We start from the raw sequence: 16189 nt of genomic DNA, 5'->3' as shown, positions 1-16189 counted from the left end.
TCAAGTGGGTTGACTTGGCAGACACTTACATTCAGGGTTTCCATGCATACAGTAAAACTTGGCATACAAGGGGATGTAGCTCAGTGGTAGAGCGCATGCTTTGCATGTATGAGGCCCCGGGTTCAATCCCCGGCATCTCCAGACTTTTGCCATGCTTATCTTGGATTTTGGCAGAAAACTAGGCTGGCTGTCAGTATTAAGGAAGAGATATGTCATGCAACTGGGATACGAACCCCACTTAAACTGTGAGACGTGTGCCTTGGAAAACCCCATGAAATGGGGCTATCTCATTTTTGATGCTTATAGAACCAAAGAATCTTACTTGTTTAAGCCATCAAAGTGATGATTAATCTTGGCAATCTTAATACATTTAGGATAGAAATCGGTGGCAGCCATCTTGGTCATTGGTAAGGGTTCTTCCTCTAAACCAGAGACTCTCTACAGTAGCTTCAAGAAAAACTGAATATGTTGCCTTTACTCTACTGATTTTTCCATTCTCTTTCCTTTCAAAAATGAACCCAAAATGCATGTTCTTGAAGCTGGGTGCGTGGTAATGACTCCCATAACTTTCTGTCATTTTTCTCACGGTTAAAGCCTTCCATCCATTTGCCACCAATGCTTCCTAAGGTCTTTGTATCAAAGTTCCTTTCCTTTCTGTAAAATTCATCATTGCGGCGCCCCTGCTTTTCACCAAGCCAAGACGGAACATCCACTTTGGTGTGAAATCCTCCTTTGAGGTGATAAGACGTAACTCACAGTGTGCTCTCAGAAGTGGTAGCTTTGAGAGGGAGCCGCGATTAATATTGATGATTTTCATCTGTCTGCTCCTGGTCCCCACCCCCCACAACCTTTCTTGAGCGAGAGGTAATTTCAGTGCTATGAGCTTCTGCTACCCCTCCTTCGATAGCTCAGTTGGTAGAGCGGAGGACTGTAGCATTAATTCGGGCATCCTTAGGTCGCTGGTTCAAATCCGGCTCGAAGGATTTTGTGGTTTCATTTCCATGTCTTTTGCTGTTAATCAACAATACCTTCCGTTGATTATGAAAAAGTCCCCGAGCTTCGATAAATACTGGAAAAGAAGCGTACTCTATCTGCTTTCAAAGGGAATTGATGACATAGTCATCGCTAGGGGAGGCGTGAAGAACAGTAAAGGAAACCTGCTGATCAAAACTGCTACCAAAGCATTGCATTAGTACATGTATGCCCTTGGCAGACTTCCAATTGCATTGCACCACGGTAGCTGCTTGGCAGCCAATCACACTGTGACTTGCCTTCAATTTGAGTGTCCACCGATGGGCAAGAGGGCATAGCCAATGGAATCATCCCCCGAAAGGCTGAGCAAGCTGGAAAGTAGACCAACAGTTTACACATTTGGGGAAATCCTGAGAAGTTTTGCATTCCAAACTGAGCAAATAAAAGCCCTGCCGGAGAATCGAACCCTGATTGCACTAAGTATATGCTCCATGAAGACAGCCCTCACGTAAGGCGTGGGCAATTTCATGCCTGACACTTTACATTCTAGTCTCAAATCGAGACTTTGCAGTCCGTGGGCTCCAGAGTCTCCTTGCATCCAGCAAAACTTTAGAGGGCAGTGGAGGGGATGTAGCTCAGTGGTAGAGCGCATGCTTCGCATGTATGAGGCCCCGGGTTCAATCCCCGGCATCTCCAGGAGTCGCTGTTCTGTATCTCGGCTTTTTCCAGAAGGCTAGCCTGCCACCTTGTGGAAAGTTGAGGTTTCTCAGGCAGTTGGGGGGTCAGAACCCCACTCAAATAGGTTGCATTGAAAAATATTGTTTGAAATAGGCATAGTTTCCACTTTTCAAGAAAATCTGAGAATTTTGCTTGCCAAAAGGAGGAAATAAATGCCCTCTCTGAGGATCGAACTCAGGACCTTCAGATTATGAGACTGACGCGCTGCCTACTGCGCTAAGAAGGCTGCACACAAGCATCTCTAAACAAGACTATAGACCAGGAAGATAATCCAGGTGCGAGGCTTAAGGATTTTCCTGACTGAGACTTTATGCTGCAGTGTCAAGTGGGTTGACTTGGCAGACACTTACATTCAGGGTTTCCATGCATACAGTAAAACTTGGCATACAAGGGGATGTAGCTCAGTGGTAGAGCGCATGCTTTGCATGTATGAGGCCCCGGGTTCAATCCCCGGCATCTCCAGACTTTTGCCATGCTTATCTTGGATTTTGGCAGAAAACTAGGCTGGCTGTCAGTATTAAGGAAGAGATATGTCATGCAACTGGGATACGAACCCCACTTAAACTGTGAGACGTGTGCCTTGGAAAACCCCATGAAATGGGGCTATCTCATTTTTGATGCTTATAGAACCAAAGAATCTTACTTGTTTAAGCCATCAAAGTGATGATTAATCTTGGCAATCTTAATACATTTAGGATAGAAATCGGTGGCAGCCATCTTGGTCATTGGTAAGGGTTCTTCCTCTAAACCAGAGACTCTCTACAGTAGCTTCAAGAAAAACTGAATATGTTGCCTTTACTCTACTGATTTTTCCATTCTCTTTCCTTTCAAAAATGAACCCAAAATGCATGTTCTTGAAGCTGGGTGCGTGGTAATGACTCCCATAACTTTCTGTCATTTTTCTCACGGTTAAAGCCTTCCATCCATTTGCCACCAATGCTTCCTAAGGTCTTTGTATCAAAGTTCCTTTCCTTTCTGTAAAATTCATCATTGCGGCGCCCCTGCTTTTCACCAAGCCAAGACGGAACATCCACTTTGGTGTGAAATCCTCCTTTGAGGTGATAAGACGTAACTCACAGTGTGCTCTCAGAAGTGGTAGCTTTGAGAGGGAGCCGCGATTAATATTGATGATTTTCATCTGTCTGCTCCTGGTCCCCACCCCCCACAACCTTTCTTGAGCGAGAGGTAATTTCAGTGCTATGAGCTTCTGCTACCCCTCCTTCGATAGCTCAGTTGGTAGAGCGGAGGACTGTAGCATTAATTCGGGCATCCTTAGGTCGCTGGTTCAAATCCGGCTCGAAGGATTTTGTGGTTTCATTTCCATGTCTTTTGCTGTTAATCAACAATACCTTCCGTTGATTATGAAAAAGTCCCCGAGCTTCGATAAATACTGGAAAAGAAGCGTACTCTATCTGCTTTCAAAGGGAATTGATGACATAGTCATCGCTAGGGGAGGCGTGAAGAACAGTAAAGGAAACCTGCTGATCAAAACTGCTACCAAAGCATTGCATTAGTACATGTATGCCCTTGGCAGACTTCCAATTGCATTGCACCACGGTAGCTGCTTGGCAGCCAATCACACTGTGACTTGCCTTCAATTTGAGTGTCCACCGATGGGCAAGAGGGCATAGCCAATGGAATCATCCCCCGAAAGGCTGAGCAAGCTGGAAAGTAGACCAACAGTTTACACATTTGGGGAAATCCTGAGAAGTTTTGCATTCCAAACTGAGCAAATAAAAGCCCTGCCGGAGAATCGAACCCTGATTGCACTAAGTATATGCTCCATGAAGACAGCCCTCACGTAAGGCGTGGGCAATTTCATGCCTGACACTTTACATTCTAGTCTCAAATCGAGACTTTGCAGTCCGTGGGCTCCAGAGTCTCCTTGCATCCAGCAAAACTTTAGAGGGCAGTGGAGGGGATGTAGCTCAGTGGTAGAGCGCATGCTTCGCATGTATGAGGCCCCGGGTTCAATCCCCGGCATCTCCAGGAGTCGCTGTTCTGTATCTCGGCTTTTTCCAGAAGGCTAGCCTGCCACCTTGTGGAAAGTTGAGGTTTCTCAGGCAGTTGGGGGGTCAGAACCCCACTCAAATAGGTTGCATTGAAAAATATTGTTTGAAATAGGCATAGTTTCCACTTTTCAAGAAAATCTGAGAATTTTGCTTGCCAAAAGGAGGAAATAAATGCCCTCTCTGAGGATCGAACTCAGGACCTTCAGATTATGAGACTGACGCGCTGCCTACTGCGCTAAGAAGGCTGCACACAAGCATCTCTAAACAAGACTATAGACCAGGAAGATAATCCAGGTGCGAGGCTTAAGGATTTTCCTGACTGAGACTTTATGCTGCAGTGTCAAGTGGGTTGACTTGGCAGACACTTACATTCAGGGTTTCCATGCATACAGTAAAACTTGGCATACAAGGGGATGTAGCTCAGTGGTAGAGCGCATGCTTTGCATGTATGAGGCCCCGGGTTCAATCCCCGGCATCTCCAGACTTTTGCCATGCTTATCTTGGATTTTGGCAGAAAACTAGGCTGGCTGTCAGTATTAAGGAAGAGATATGTCATGCAACTGGGATACGAACCCCACTTAAACTGTGAGACGTGTGCCTTGGAAAACCCCATGAAATGGGGCTATCTCATTTTTGATGCTTATAGAACCAAAGAATCTTACTTGTTTAAGCCATCAAAGTGATGATTAATCTTGGCAATCTTAATACATTTAGGATAGAAATCGGTGGCAGCCATCTTGGTCATTGGTAAGGGTTCTTCCTCTAAACCAGAGACTCTCTACAGTAGCTTCAAGAAAAACTGAATATGTTGCCTTTACTCTACTGATTTTTCCATTCTCTTTCCTTTCAAAAATGAACCCAAAATGCATGTTCTTGAAGCTGGGTGCGTGGTAATGACTCCCATAACTTTCTGTCATTTTTCTCACGGTTAAAGCCTTCCATCCATTTGCCACCAATGCTTCCTAAGGTCTTTGTATCAAAGTTCCTTTCCTTTCTGTAAAATTCATCATTGCGGCGCCCCTGCTTTTCACCAAGCCAAGACGGAACATCCACTTTGGTGTGAAATCCTCCTTTGAGGTGATAAGACGTAACTCACAGTGTGCTCTCAGAAGTGGTAGCTTTGAGAGGGAGCCGCGATTAATATTGATGATTTTCATCTGTCTGCTCCTGGTCCCCACCCCCCACAACCTTTCTTGAGCGAGAGGTAATTTCAGTGCTATGAGCTTCTGCTACCCCTCCTTCGATAGCTCAGTTGGTAGAGCGGAGGACTGTAGCATTAATTCGGGCATCCTTAGGTCGCTGGTTCAAATCCGGCTCGAAGGATTTTGTGGTTTCATTTCCATGTCTTTTGCTGTTAATCAACAATACCTTCCGTTGATTATGAAAAAGTCCCCGAGCTTCGATAAATACTGGAAAAGAAGCGTACTCTATCTGCTTTCAAAGGGAATTGATGACATAGTCATCGCTAGGGGAGGCGTGAAGAACAGTAAAGGAAACCTGCTGATCAAAACTGCTACCAAAGCATTGCATTAGTACATGTATGCCCTTGGCAGACTTCCAATTGCATTGCACCACGGTAGCTGCTTGGCAGCCAATCACACTGTGACTTGCCTTCAATTTGAGTGTCCACCGATGGGCAAGAGGGCATAGCCAATGGAATCATCCCCCGAAAGGCTGAGCAAGCTGGAAAGTAGACCAACAGTTTACACATTTGGGGAAATCCTGAGAAGTTTTGCATTCCAAACTGAGCAAATAAAAGCCCTGCCGGAGAATCGAACCCTGATTGCACTAAGTATATGCTCCATGAAGACAGCCCTCACGTAAGGCGTGGGCAATTTCATGCCTGACACTTTACATTCTAGTCTCAAATCGAGACTTTGCAGTCCGTGGGCTCCAGAGTCTCCTTGCATCCAGCAAAACTTTAGAGGGCAGTGGAGGGGATGTAGCTCAGTGGTAGAGCGCATGCTTCGCATGTATGAGGCCCCGGGTTCAATCCCCGGCATCTCCAGGAGTCGCTGTTCTGTATCTCGGCTTTTTCCAGAAGGCTAGCCTGCCACCTTGTGGAAAGTTGAGGTTTCTCAGGCAGTTGGGGGGTCAGAACCCCACTCAAATAGGTTGCATTGAAAAATATTGTTTGAAATAGGCATAGTTTCCACTTTTCAAGAAAATCTGAGAATTTTGCTTGCCAAAAGGAGGAAATAAATGCCCTCTCTGAGGATCGAACTCAGGACCTTCAGATTATGAGACTGACGCGCTGCCTACTGCGCTAAGAAGGCTGCACACAAGCATCTCTAAACAAGACTATAGACCAGGAAGATAATCCAGGTGCGAGGCTTAAGGATTTTCCTGACTGAGACTTTATGCTGCAGTGTCAAGTGGGTTGACTTGGCAGACACTTACATTCAGGGTTTCCATGCATACAGTAAAACTTGGCATACAAGGGGATGTAGCTCAGTGGTAGAGCGCATGCTTTGCATGTATGAGGCCCCGGGTTCAATCCCCGGCATCTCCAGACTTTTGCCATGCTTATCTTGGATTTTGGCAGAAAACTAGGCTGGCTGTCAGTATTAAGGAAGAGATATGTCATGCAACTGGGATACGAACCCCACTTAAACTGTGAGACGTGTGCCTTGGAAAACCCCATGAAATGGGGCTATCTCATTTTTGATGCTTATAGAACCAAAGAATCTTACTTGTTTAAGCCATCAAAGTGATGATTAATCTTGGCAATCTTAATACATTTAGGATAGAAATCGGTGGCAGCCATCTTGGTCATTGGTAAGGGTTCTTCCTCTAAACCAGAGACTCTCTACAGTAGCTTCAAGAAAAACTGAATATGTTGCCTTTACTCTACTGATTTTTCCATTCTCTTTCCTTTCAAAAATGAACCCAAAATGCATGTTCTTGAAGCTGGGTGCGTGGTAATGACTCCCATAACTTTCTGTCATTTTTCTCACGGTTAAAGCCTTCCATCCATTTGCCACCAATGCTTCCTAAGGTCTTTGTATCAAAGTTCCTTTCCTTTCTGTAAAATTCATCATTGCGGCGCCCCTGCTTTTCACCAAGCCAAGACGGAACATCCACTTTGGTGTGAAATCCTCCTTTGAGGTGATAAGACGTAACTCACAGTGTGCTCTCAGAAGTGGTAGCTTTGAGAGGGAGCCGCGATTAATATTGATGATTTTCATCTGTCTGCTCCTGGTCCCCACCCCCCACAACCTTTCTTGAGCGAGAGGTAATTTCAGTGCTATGAGCTTCTGCTACCCCTCCTTCGATAGCTCAGTTGGTAGAGCGGAGGACTGTAGCATTAATTCGGGCATCCTTAGGTCGCTGGTTCAAATCCGGCTCGAAGGATTTTGTGGTTTCATTTCCATGTCTTTTGCTGTTAATCAACAATACCTTCCGTTGATTATGAAAAAGTCCCCGAGCTTCGATAAATACTGGAAAAGAAGCGTACTCTATCTGCTTTCAAAGGGAATTGATGACATAGTCATCGCTAGGGGAGGCGTGAAGAACAGTAAAGGAAACCTGCTGATCAAAACTGCTACCAAAGCATTGCATTAGTACATGTATGCCCTTGGCAGACTTCCAATTGCATTGCACCACGGTAGCTGCTTGGCAGCCAATCACACTGTGACTTGCCTTCAATTTGAGTGTCCACCGATGGGCAAGAGGGCATAGCCAATGGAATCATCCCCCGAAAGGCTGAGCAAGCTGGAAAGTAGACCAACAGTTTACACATTTGGGGAAATCCTGAGAAGTTTTGCATTCCAAACTGAGCAAATAAAAGCCCTGCCGGAGAATCGAACCCTGATTGCACTAAGTATATGCTCCATGAAGACAGCCCTCACGTAAGGCGTGGGCAATTTCATGCCTGACACTTTACATTCTAGTCTCAAATCGAGACTTTGCAGTCCGTGGGCTCCAGAGTCTCCTTGCATCCAGCAAAACTTTAGAGGGCAGTGGAGGGGATGTAGCTCAGTGGTAGAGCGCATGCTTCGCATGTATGAGGCCCCGGGTTCAATCCCCGGCATCTCCAGGAGTCGCTGTTCTGTATCTCGGCTTTTTCCAGAAGGCTAGCCTGCCACCTTGTGGAAAGTTGAGGTTTCTCAGGCAGTTGGGGGGTCAGAACCCCACTCAAATAGGTTGCATTGAAAAATATTGTTTGAAATAGGCATAGTTTCCACTTTTCAAGAAAATCTGAGAATTTTGCTTGCCAAAAGGAGGAAATAAATGCCCTCTCTGAGGATCGAACTCAGGACCTTCAGATTATGAGACTGACGCGCTGCCTACTGCGCTAAGAAGGCTGCACACAAGCATCTCTAAACAAGACTATAGACCAGGAAGATAATCCAGGTGCGAGGCTTAAGGATTTTCCTGACTGAGACTTTATGCTGCAGTGTCAAGTGGGTTGACTTGGCAGACACTTACATTCAGGGTTTCCATGCATACAGTAAAACTTGGCATACAAGGGGATGTAGCTCAGTGGTAGAGCGCATGCTTTGCATGTATGAGGCCCCGGGTTCAATCCCCGGCATCTCCAGACTTTTGCCATGCTTATCTTGGATTTTGGCAGAAAACTAGGCTGGCTGTCAGTATTAAGGAAGAGATATGTCATGCAACTGGGATACGAACCCCACTTAAACTGTGAGACGTGTGCCTTGGAAAACCCCATGAAATGGGGCTATCTCATTTTTGATGCTTATAGAACCAAAGAATCTTACTTGTTTAAGCCATCAAAGTGATGATTAATCTTGGCAATCTTAATACATTTAGGATAGAAATCGGTGGCAGCCATCTTGGTCATTGGTAAGGGTTCTTCCTCTAAACCAGAGACTCTCTACAGTAGCTTCAAGAAAAACTGAATATGTTGCCTTTACTCTACTGATTTTTCCATTCTCTTTCCTTTCAAAAATGAACCCAAAATGCATGTTCTTGAAGCTGGGTGCGTGGTAATGACTCCCATAACTTTCTGTCATTTTTCTCACGGTTAAAGCCTTCCATCCATTTGCCACCAATGCTTCCTAAGGTCTTTGTATCAAAGTTCCTTTCCTTTCTGTAAAATTCATCATTGCGGCGCCCCTGCTTTTCACCAAGCCAAGACGGAACATCCACTTTGGTGTGAAATCCTCCTTTGAGGTGATAAGACGTAACTCACAGTGTGCTCTCAGAAGTGGTAGCTTTGAGAGGGAGCCGCGATTAATATTGATGATTTTCATCTGTCTGCTCCTGGTCCCCACCCCCCACAACCTTTCTTGAGCGAGAGGTAATTTCAGTGCTATGAGCTTCTGCTACCCCTCCTTCGATAGCTCAGTTGGTAGAGCGGAGGACTGTAGCATTAATTCGGGCATCCTTAGGTCGCTGGTTCAAATCCGGCTCGAAGGATTTTGTGGTTTCATTTCCATGTCTTTTGCTGTTAATCAACAATACCTTCCGTTGATTATGAAAAAGTCCCCGAGCTTCGATAAATACTGGAAAAGAAGCGTACTCTATCTGCTTTCAAAGGGAATTGATGACATAGTCATCGCTAGGGGAGGCGTGAAGAACAGTAAAGGAAACCTGCTGATCAAAACTGCTACCAAAGCATTGCATTAGTACATGTATGCCCTTGGCAGACTTCCAATTGCATTGCACCACGGTAGCTGCTTGGCAGCCAATCACACTGTGACTTGCCTTCAATTTGAGTGTCCACCGATGGGCAAGAGGGCATAGCCAATGGAATCATCCCCCGAAAGGCTGAGCAAGCTGGAAAGTAGACCAACAGTTTACACATTTGGGGAAATCCTGAGAAGTTTTGCATTCCAAACTGAGCAAATAAAAGCCCTGCCGGAGAATCGAACCCTGATTGCACTAAGTATATGCTCCATGAAGACAGCCCTCACGTAAGGCGTGGGCAATTTCATGCCTGACACTTTACATTCTAGTCTCAAATCGAGACTTTGCAGTCCGTGGGCTCCAGAGTCTCCTTGCATCCAGCAAAACTTTAGAGGGCAGTGGAGGGGATGTAGCTCAGTGGTAGAGCGCATGCTTCGCATGTATGAGGCCCCGGGTTCAATCCCCGGCATCTCCAGGAGTCGCTGTTCTGTATCTCGGCTTTTTCCAGAAGGCTAGCCTGCCACCTTGTGGAAAGTTGAGGTTTCTCAGGCAGTTGGGGGGTCAGAACCCCACTCAAATAGGTTGCATTGAAAAATATTGTTTGAAATAGGCATAGTTTCCACTTTTCAAGAAAATCTGAGAATTTTGCTTGCCAAAAGGAGGAAATAAATGCCCTCTCTGAGGATCGAACTCAGGACCTTCAGATTATGAGACTGACGCGCTGCCTACTGCGCTAAGAAGGCTGCACACAAGCATCTCTAAACAAGACTATAGACCAGGAAGATAATCCAGGTGCGAGGCTTAAGGATTTTCCTGACTGAGACTTTATGCTGCAGTGTCAAGTGGGTTGACTTGGCAGACACTTACATTCAGGGTTTCCATGCATACAGTAAAACTTGGCATACAAGGGGATGTAGCTCAGTGGTAGAGCGCATGCTTTGCATGTATGAGGCCCCGGGTTCAATCCCCGGCATCTCCAGACTTTTGCCATGCTTATCTTGGATTTTGGCAGAAAACTAGGCTGGCTGTCAGTATTAAGGAAGAGATATGTCATGCAACTGGGATACGAACCCCACTTAAACTGTGAGACGTGTGCCTTGGAAAACCCCATGAAATGGGGCTATCTCATTTTTGATGCTTATAGAACCAAAGAATCTTACTTGTTTAAGCCATCAAAGTGATGATTAATCTTGGCAATCTTAATACATTTAGGATAGAAATCGGTGGCAGCCATCTTGGTCATTGGTAAGGGTTCTTCCTCTAAACCAGAGACTCTCTACAGTAGCTTCAAGAAAAACTGAATATGTTGCCTTTACTCTACTGATTTTTCCATTCTCTTTCCTTTCAAAAATGAACCCAAAATGCATGTTCTTGAAGCTGGGTGCGTGGTAATGACTCCCATAACTTTCTGTCATTTTTCTCACGGTTAAAGCCTTCCATCCATTTGCCACCAATGCTTCCTAAGGTCTTTGTATCAAAGTTCCTTTCCTTTCTGTAAAATTCATCATTGCGGCGCCCCTGCTTTTCACCAAGCCAAGACGGAACATCCACTTTGGTGTGAAATCCTCCTTTGAGGTGATAAGACGTAACTCACAGTGTGCTCTCAGAAGTGGTAGCTTTGAGAGGGAGCCGCGATTAATATTGATGATTTTCATCTGTCTGCTCCTGGTCCCCACCCCCCACAACCTTTCTTGAGCGAGAGGTAATTTCAGTGCTATGAGCTTCTGCTACCCCTCCTTCGATAGCTCAGTTGGTAGAGCGGAGGACTGTAGCATTAATTCGGGCATCCTTAGGTCGCTGGTTCAAATCCGGCTCGAAGGATTTTGTGGTTTCATTTCCATGTCTTTTGCTGTTAATCAACAATACCTTCCGTTGATTATGAAAAAGTCCCCGAGCTTCGATAAATACTGGAAAAGAAGCGTACTCTATCTGCTTTCAAAGGGAATTGATGACATAGTCATCGCTAGGGGAGGCGTGAAGAACAGTAAAGGAAACCTGCTGATCAAAACTGCTACCAAAGCATTGCATTAGTACATGTATGCCCTTGGCAGACTTCCAATTGCATTGCACCACGGTAGCTGCTTGGCAGCCAATCACACTGTGACTTGCCTTCAATTTGAGTGTCCACCGATGGGCAAGAGGGCATAGCCAATGGAATCATCCCCCGAAAGGCTGAGCAAGCTGGAAAGTAGACCAACAGTTTACACATTTGGGGAAATCCTGAGAAGTTTTGCATTCCAAACTGAGCAAATAAAAGCCCTGCCGGAGAATCGAACCCTGATTGCACTAAGTATATGCTCCATGAAGACAGCCCTCACGTAAGGCGTGGGCAATTTCATGCCTGACACTTTACATTCTAGTCTCAAATCGAGACTTTGCAGTCCGTGGGCTCCAGAGTCTCCTTGCATCCAGCAAAACTTTAGAGGGCAGTGGAGGGGATGTAGCTCAGTGGTAGAGCGCATGCTTCGCATGTATGAGGCCCCGGGTTCAATCCCCGGCATCTCCAGGAGTCGCTGTTCTGTATCTCGGCTTTTTCCAGAAGGCTAGCCTGCCACCTTGTGGAAAGTTGAGGTTTCTCAGGCAGTTGGGGGGTCAGAACCCCACTCAAATAGGTTGCATTGAAAAATATTGTTTGAAATAGGCATAGTTTCCACTTTTCAAGAAAATCTGAGAATTTTGCTTGCCAAAAGGAGGAAATAAATGCCCTCTCTGAGGATCGAACTCAGGACCTTCAGATTATGAGACTGACGCGCTGCCTACTGCGCTAAGAAGGCTGCACACAAGCATCTCTAAACAAGACTATAGACCAGGAAGATAATCCAGGTGCGAGGCTTAAGGATTTTCCTGACTGAGACTTTATGCTGCAGTGTCAAGTGGGTTGACTTGGCAGACACTTACATTCAGGGTTTCCATGCATACAGTAAAACTTGGCATACAAGGGGATGTAGCTCAGTGGTAGAGCGCATGCTTTGCATGTATGAGGCCCCGGGTTCAATCCCCGGCATCTCCAGACTTTTGCCATGCTTATCTTGGATTTTGGCAGAAAACTAGGCTGGCTGTCAGTATTAAGGAAGAGATATGTCATGCAACTGGGATACGAACCCCACTTAAACTGTGAGACGTGTGCCTTGGAAAACCCCATGAAATGGGGCTATCTCATTTTTGATGCTTATAGAACCAAAGAATCTTACTTGTTTAAGCCATCAAAGTGATGATTAATCTTGGCAATCTTAATACATTTAGGATAGAAATCGGTGGCAGCCATCTTGGTCATTGGTAAGGGTTCTTCCTCTAAACCAGAGACTCTCTACAGTAGCTTCAAGAAAAACTGAATATGTTGCCTTTACTCTACTGATTTTTCCATTCTCTTTCCTTTCAAAAATGAACCCAAAATGCATGTTCTTGAAGCTGGGTGCGTGGTAATGACTCCCATAACTTTCTGTCATTTTTCTCACGGTTAAAGCCTTCCATCCATTTGCCACCAATGCTTCCTAAGGTCTTTGTATCAAAGTTCCTTTCCTTTCTGTAAAATTCATCATTGCGGCGCCCCTGCTTTTCACCAAGCCAAGACGGAACATCCACTTTGGTGTGAAATCCTCCTTTGAGGTGATAAGACGTAACTCACAGTGTGCTCTCAGAAGTGGTAGCTTTGAGAGGGAGCCGCGATTAATATTGATGATTTTCATCTGTCTGCTCCTGGTCCCCACCCCCCACAACCTTTCTTGAGCGAGAGGTAATTTCAGTGCTATGAGCTTCTGCTACCCCTCCTTCGATAGCTCAGTTGGTAGAGCGGAGGACTGTAGCATTAATTCGGGCATCCTTAGGTCGCTGGTTCAAATCCGGCTCGAAGGATTTTGTGGTTTCATTTCCATGTCTTTTGCTGTTAATCAACAATACCTTCCGTTGATTATGAAAAAGTCCCCGAGCTTCGATAAATACTGGAAAAGAAGCGTACTCTATCTGCTTTCAAAGGGAATTGATGACATAGTCATCGCTAGGGGAGGCGTGAAGAACAGTAAAGGAAACCTGCTGATCAAAACTGCTACCAAAGCATTGCATTAGTACATGTATGCCCTTGGCAGACTTCCAATTGCATTGCACCACGGTAGCTGCTTGGCAGCCAATCACACTGTGACTTGCCTTCAATTTGAGTGTCCACCGATGGGCAAGAGGGCATAGCCAATGGAATCATCCCCCGAAAGGCTGAGCAAGCTGGAAAGTAGACCAACAGTTTACACATTTGGGGAAATCCTGAGAAGTTTTGCATTCCAAACTGAGCAAATAAAAGCCCTGCCGGAGAATCGAACCCTGATTGCACTAAGTATATGCTCCATGAAGACAGCCCTCACGTAAGGCGTGGGCAATTTCATGCCTGACACTTTACATTCTAGTCTCAAATCGAGACTTTGCAGTCCGTGGGCTCCAGAGTCTCCTTGCATCCAGCAAAACTTTAGAGGGCAGTGGAGGGGATGTAGCTCAGTGGTAGAGCGCATGCTTCGCATGTATGAGGCCCCGGGTTCAATCCCCGGCATCTCCAGGAGTCGCTGTTCTGTATCTCGGCTTTTTCCAGAAGGCTAGCCTGCCACCTTGTGGAAAGTTGAGGTTTCTCAGGCAGTTGGGGGGTCAGAACCCCACTCAAATAGGTTGCATTGAAAAATATTGTTTGAAATAGGCATAGTTTCCACTTTTCAAGAAAATCTGAGAATTTTGCTTGCCAAAAGGAGGAAATAAATGCCCTCTCTGAGGATCGAACTCAGGACCTTCAGATTATGAGACTGACGCGCTGCCTACTGCGCTAAGAAGGCTGCACACAAGCATCTCTAAACAAGACTATAGACCAGGAAGATAATCCAGGTGCGAGGCTTAAGGATTTTCCTGACTGAGACTTTATGCTGCAGTGTCAAGTGGGTTGACTTGGCAGACACTTACATTCAGGGTTTCCATGCATACAGTAAAACTTGGCATACAAGGGGATGTAGCTCAGTGGTAGAGCGCATGCTTTGCATGTATGAGGCCCCGGGTTCAATCCCCGGCATCTCCAGACTTTTGCCATGCTTATCTTGGATTTTGGCAGAAAACTAGGCTGGCTGTCAGTATTAAGGAAGAGATATGTCATGCAACTGGGATACGAACCCCACTTAAACTGTGAGACGTGTGCCTTGGAAAACCCCATGAAATGGGGCTATCTCATTTTTGATGCTTATAGAACCAAAGAATCTTACTTGTTTAAGCCATCAAAGTGATGATTAATCTTGGCAATCTTAATACATTTAGGATAGAAATCGGTGGCAGCCATCTTGGTCATTGGTAAGGGTTCTTCCTCTAAACCAGAGACTCTCTACAGTAGCTTCAAGAAAAACTGAATATGTTGCCTTTACTCTACTGATTTTTCCATTCTCTTTCCTTTCAAAAATGAACCCAAAATGCATGTTCTTGAAGCTGGGTGCGTGGTAATGACTCCCATAACTTTCTGTCATTTTTCTCACGGTTAAAGCCTTCCATCCATTTGCCACCAATGCTTCCTAAGGTCTTTGTATCAAAGTTCCTTTCCTTTCTGTAAAATTCATCATTGCGGCGCCCCTGCTTTTCACCAAGCCAAGACGGAACATCCACTTTGGTGTGAAATCCTCCTTTGAGGTGATAAGACGTAACTCACAGTGTGCTCTCAGAAGTGGTAGCTTTGAGAGGGAGCCGCGATTAATATTGATGATTTTCATCTGTCTGCTCCTGGTCCCCACCCCCCACAACCTTTCTTGAGCGAGAGGTAATTTCAGTGCTATGAGCTTCTGCTACCCCTCCTTCGATAGCTCAGTTGGTAGAGCGGAGGACTGTAGCATTAATTCGGGCATCCTTAGGTCGCTGGTTCAAATCCGGCTCGAAGGATTTTGTGGTTTCATTTCCATGTCTTTTGCTGTTAATCAACAATACCTTCCGTTGATTATGAAAAAGTCCCCGAGCTTCGATAAATACTGGAAAAGAAGCGTACTCTATCTGCTTTCAAAGGGAATTGATGACATAGTCATCGCTAGGGGAGGCGTGAAGAACAGTAAAGGAAACCTGCTGATCAAAACTGCTACCAAAGCATTGCATTAGTACATGTATGCCCTTGGCAGACTTCCAATTGCATTGCACCACGGTAGCTGCTTGGCAGCCAATCACACTGTGACTTGCCTTCAATTTGAGTGTCCACCGATGGGCAAGAGGGCATAGCCAATGGAATCATCCCCCGAAAGGCTGAGCAAGCTGGAAAGTAGACCAACAGTTTACACATTTGGGGAAATCCTGAGAAGTTTTGCATTCCAAACTGAGCAAATAAAAGCCCTGCCGGAGAATCGAACCCTGATTGCACTAAGTATATGCTCCATGAAGACAGCCCTCACGTAAGGCGTGGGCAATTTCATGCCTGACACTTTACATTCTAGTCTCAAATCGAGACTTTGCAGTCCGTGGGCTCCAGAGTCTCCTTGCATCCAGCAAAACTTTAGAGGGCAGTGGAGGGGATGTAGCTCAGTGGTAGAGCGCATGCTTCGCATGTATGAGGCCCCGGGTTCAATCCCCGGCATCTCCAGGAGTCGCTGTTCTGTATCTCGGCTTTTTCCAGAAGGCTAGCCTGCCACCTTGTGGAAAGTTGAGGTTTCTCAGGCAGTTGGGGGGTCAGAACCCCACTCAAATAGGTTGCATTGAAAAATATTGTTTGAAATAGGCATAGTTTCCACTTTTCAAGAAAATCTGAGAATTTTGCTTGCCAAAAGGAGGAAATAAATGCCCTCTCTGAGGATCGAACTCAGGACCTTCAGATTATGAGACTGACGCGCTGCCTACTGCGCTAAGAAGGCTGCACACAAGCATCTCTAAACAAGACTATAGACCAG

The 16189-nt window shown here is 45.6% G+C and overlaps 32 non-coding genes across 32 annotated transcripts; 24 read left to right on the top strand and 8 right to left on the bottom strand.

The window, feature by feature from the left end:
- Nucleotides 1–69: 69 nt before the first annotated feature.
- On the top strand, nt 70–141 carry TRNAA-UGC (transfer RNA alanine (anticodon UGC)). Its single transcript has one exon. It is a non-coding gene; the product is annotated as a tRNA-Ala (tRNA).
- Nucleotides 142–897: 756 nt separating this feature from the next.
- TRNAY-GUA (transfer RNA tyrosine (anticodon GUA)) lies at nt 898–983 on the top strand. Its single transcript is given in 2 exon segments — nt 898–934; nt 948–983. It is a non-coding gene; the product is annotated as a tRNA-Tyr (tRNA).
- Nucleotides 984–1596: 613 nt separating this feature from the next.
- On the top strand, nt 1597–1668 carry TRNAA-CGC (transfer RNA alanine (anticodon CGC)). Its single transcript has one exon. It is a non-coding gene; the product is annotated as a tRNA-Ala (tRNA).
- A 195-nt stretch (nt 1669–1863) lies between these two features.
- Nucleotides 1864–1936, bottom strand: TRNAM-CAU (transfer RNA methionine (anticodon CAU)). Its single transcript has one exon. It is a non-coding gene; the product is annotated as a tRNA-Met (tRNA).
- A 164-nt stretch (nt 1937–2100) lies between these two features.
- Nucleotides 2101–2172, top strand: TRNAA-UGC (transfer RNA alanine (anticodon UGC)). Its single transcript has one exon. It is a non-coding gene; the product is annotated as a tRNA-Ala (tRNA).
- A 756-nt stretch (nt 2173–2928) lies between these two features.
- TRNAY-GUA (transfer RNA tyrosine (anticodon GUA)) lies at nt 2929–3014 on the top strand. The gene is given in 2 exon segments: nt 2929–2965; nt 2979–3014. It is a non-coding gene; the product is annotated as a tRNA-Tyr (tRNA).
- Nucleotides 3015–3627: 613 nt separating this feature from the next.
- On the top strand, nt 3628–3699 carry TRNAA-CGC (transfer RNA alanine (anticodon CGC)). Its single transcript has one exon. It is a non-coding gene; the product is annotated as a tRNA-Ala (tRNA).
- Nucleotides 3700–3894: 195 nt separating this feature from the next.
- TRNAM-CAU (transfer RNA methionine (anticodon CAU)) lies at nt 3895–3967 on the bottom strand. Its single transcript has one exon. It is a non-coding gene; the product is annotated as a tRNA-Met (tRNA).
- A 164-nt stretch (nt 3968–4131) lies between these two features.
- On the top strand, nt 4132–4203 carry TRNAA-UGC (transfer RNA alanine (anticodon UGC)). The gene has a single exon. It is a non-coding gene; the product is annotated as a tRNA-Ala (tRNA).
- A 756-nt stretch (nt 4204–4959) lies between these two features.
- On the top strand, nt 4960–5045 carry TRNAY-GUA (transfer RNA tyrosine (anticodon GUA)). Its single transcript is given in 2 exon segments — nt 4960–4996; nt 5010–5045. It is a non-coding gene; the product is annotated as a tRNA-Tyr (tRNA).
- Nucleotides 5046–5658: 613 nt separating this feature from the next.
- TRNAA-CGC (transfer RNA alanine (anticodon CGC)) lies at nt 5659–5730 on the top strand. The gene has a single exon. It is a non-coding gene; the product is annotated as a tRNA-Ala (tRNA).
- Nucleotides 5731–5925: 195 nt separating this feature from the next.
- On the bottom strand, nt 5926–5998 carry TRNAM-CAU (transfer RNA methionine (anticodon CAU)). Its single transcript has one exon. It is a non-coding gene; the product is annotated as a tRNA-Met (tRNA).
- A 164-nt stretch (nt 5999–6162) lies between these two features.
- TRNAA-UGC (transfer RNA alanine (anticodon UGC)) lies at nt 6163–6234 on the top strand. The gene has a single exon. It is a non-coding gene; the product is annotated as a tRNA-Ala (tRNA).
- Nucleotides 6235–6990: 756 nt separating this feature from the next.
- Nucleotides 6991–7076, top strand: TRNAY-GUA (transfer RNA tyrosine (anticodon GUA)). Its single transcript is given in 2 exon segments — nt 6991–7027; nt 7041–7076. It is a non-coding gene; the product is annotated as a tRNA-Tyr (tRNA).
- Nucleotides 7077–7689: 613 nt separating this feature from the next.
- TRNAA-CGC (transfer RNA alanine (anticodon CGC)) lies at nt 7690–7761 on the top strand. The gene has a single exon. It is a non-coding gene; the product is annotated as a tRNA-Ala (tRNA).
- Nucleotides 7762–7956: 195 nt separating this feature from the next.
- On the bottom strand, nt 7957–8029 carry TRNAM-CAU (transfer RNA methionine (anticodon CAU)). The gene has a single exon. It is a non-coding gene; the product is annotated as a tRNA-Met (tRNA).
- A 164-nt stretch (nt 8030–8193) lies between these two features.
- On the top strand, nt 8194–8265 carry TRNAA-UGC (transfer RNA alanine (anticodon UGC)). Its single transcript has one exon. It is a non-coding gene; the product is annotated as a tRNA-Ala (tRNA).
- Nucleotides 8266–9021: 756 nt separating this feature from the next.
- On the top strand, nt 9022–9107 carry TRNAY-GUA (transfer RNA tyrosine (anticodon GUA)). Its single transcript is given in 2 exon segments — nt 9022–9058; nt 9072–9107. It is a non-coding gene; the product is annotated as a tRNA-Tyr (tRNA).
- A 613-nt stretch (nt 9108–9720) lies between these two features.
- On the top strand, nt 9721–9792 carry TRNAA-CGC (transfer RNA alanine (anticodon CGC)). The gene has a single exon. It is a non-coding gene; the product is annotated as a tRNA-Ala (tRNA).
- Nucleotides 9793–9987: 195 nt separating this feature from the next.
- TRNAM-CAU (transfer RNA methionine (anticodon CAU)) lies at nt 9988–10060 on the bottom strand. Its single transcript has one exon. It is a non-coding gene; the product is annotated as a tRNA-Met (tRNA).
- Nucleotides 10061–10224: 164 nt separating this feature from the next.
- Nucleotides 10225–10296, top strand: TRNAA-UGC (transfer RNA alanine (anticodon UGC)). The gene has a single exon. It is a non-coding gene; the product is annotated as a tRNA-Ala (tRNA).
- Nucleotides 10297–11052: 756 nt separating this feature from the next.
- TRNAY-GUA (transfer RNA tyrosine (anticodon GUA)) lies at nt 11053–11138 on the top strand. The gene is given in 2 exon segments: nt 11053–11089; nt 11103–11138. It is a non-coding gene; the product is annotated as a tRNA-Tyr (tRNA).
- A 613-nt stretch (nt 11139–11751) lies between these two features.
- Nucleotides 11752–11823, top strand: TRNAA-CGC (transfer RNA alanine (anticodon CGC)). The gene has a single exon. It is a non-coding gene; the product is annotated as a tRNA-Ala (tRNA).
- A 195-nt stretch (nt 11824–12018) lies between these two features.
- Nucleotides 12019–12091, bottom strand: TRNAM-CAU (transfer RNA methionine (anticodon CAU)). Its single transcript has one exon. It is a non-coding gene; the product is annotated as a tRNA-Met (tRNA).
- A 164-nt stretch (nt 12092–12255) lies between these two features.
- On the top strand, nt 12256–12327 carry TRNAA-UGC (transfer RNA alanine (anticodon UGC)). Its single transcript has one exon. It is a non-coding gene; the product is annotated as a tRNA-Ala (tRNA).
- Nucleotides 12328–13083: 756 nt separating this feature from the next.
- TRNAY-GUA (transfer RNA tyrosine (anticodon GUA)) lies at nt 13084–13169 on the top strand. Its single transcript is given in 2 exon segments — nt 13084–13120; nt 13134–13169. It is a non-coding gene; the product is annotated as a tRNA-Tyr (tRNA).
- A 613-nt stretch (nt 13170–13782) lies between these two features.
- TRNAA-CGC (transfer RNA alanine (anticodon CGC)) lies at nt 13783–13854 on the top strand. The gene has a single exon. It is a non-coding gene; the product is annotated as a tRNA-Ala (tRNA).
- Nucleotides 13855–14049: 195 nt separating this feature from the next.
- On the bottom strand, nt 14050–14122 carry TRNAM-CAU (transfer RNA methionine (anticodon CAU)). The gene has a single exon. It is a non-coding gene; the product is annotated as a tRNA-Met (tRNA).
- Nucleotides 14123–14286: 164 nt separating this feature from the next.
- Nucleotides 14287–14358, top strand: TRNAA-UGC (transfer RNA alanine (anticodon UGC)). Its single transcript has one exon. It is a non-coding gene; the product is annotated as a tRNA-Ala (tRNA).
- A 756-nt stretch (nt 14359–15114) lies between these two features.
- On the top strand, nt 15115–15200 carry TRNAY-GUA (transfer RNA tyrosine (anticodon GUA)). Its single transcript is given in 2 exon segments — nt 15115–15151; nt 15165–15200. It is a non-coding gene; the product is annotated as a tRNA-Tyr (tRNA).
- A 613-nt stretch (nt 15201–15813) lies between these two features.
- TRNAA-CGC (transfer RNA alanine (anticodon CGC)) lies at nt 15814–15885 on the top strand. Its single transcript has one exon. It is a non-coding gene; the product is annotated as a tRNA-Ala (tRNA).
- A 195-nt stretch (nt 15886–16080) lies between these two features.
- On the bottom strand, nt 16081–16153 carry TRNAM-CAU (transfer RNA methionine (anticodon CAU)). Its single transcript has one exon. It is a non-coding gene; the product is annotated as a tRNA-Met (tRNA).
- Nucleotides 16154–16189: the final 36 nt, after the last annotated feature.

The sequence above is a fragment of the Lissotriton helveticus genome, chromosome 1_2, assembly GCF_964261635.1.
Source record: "Lissotriton helveticus chromosome 1_2, aLisHel1.1, whole genome shotgun sequence".
In the NCBI taxonomy this organism is placed as follows: domain Eukaryota; kingdom Metazoa; phylum Chordata; class Amphibia; order Caudata; family Salamandridae; genus Lissotriton; species Lissotriton helveticus.
This window is presented reverse-complemented; position numbering and strand designations above follow the sequence as displayed.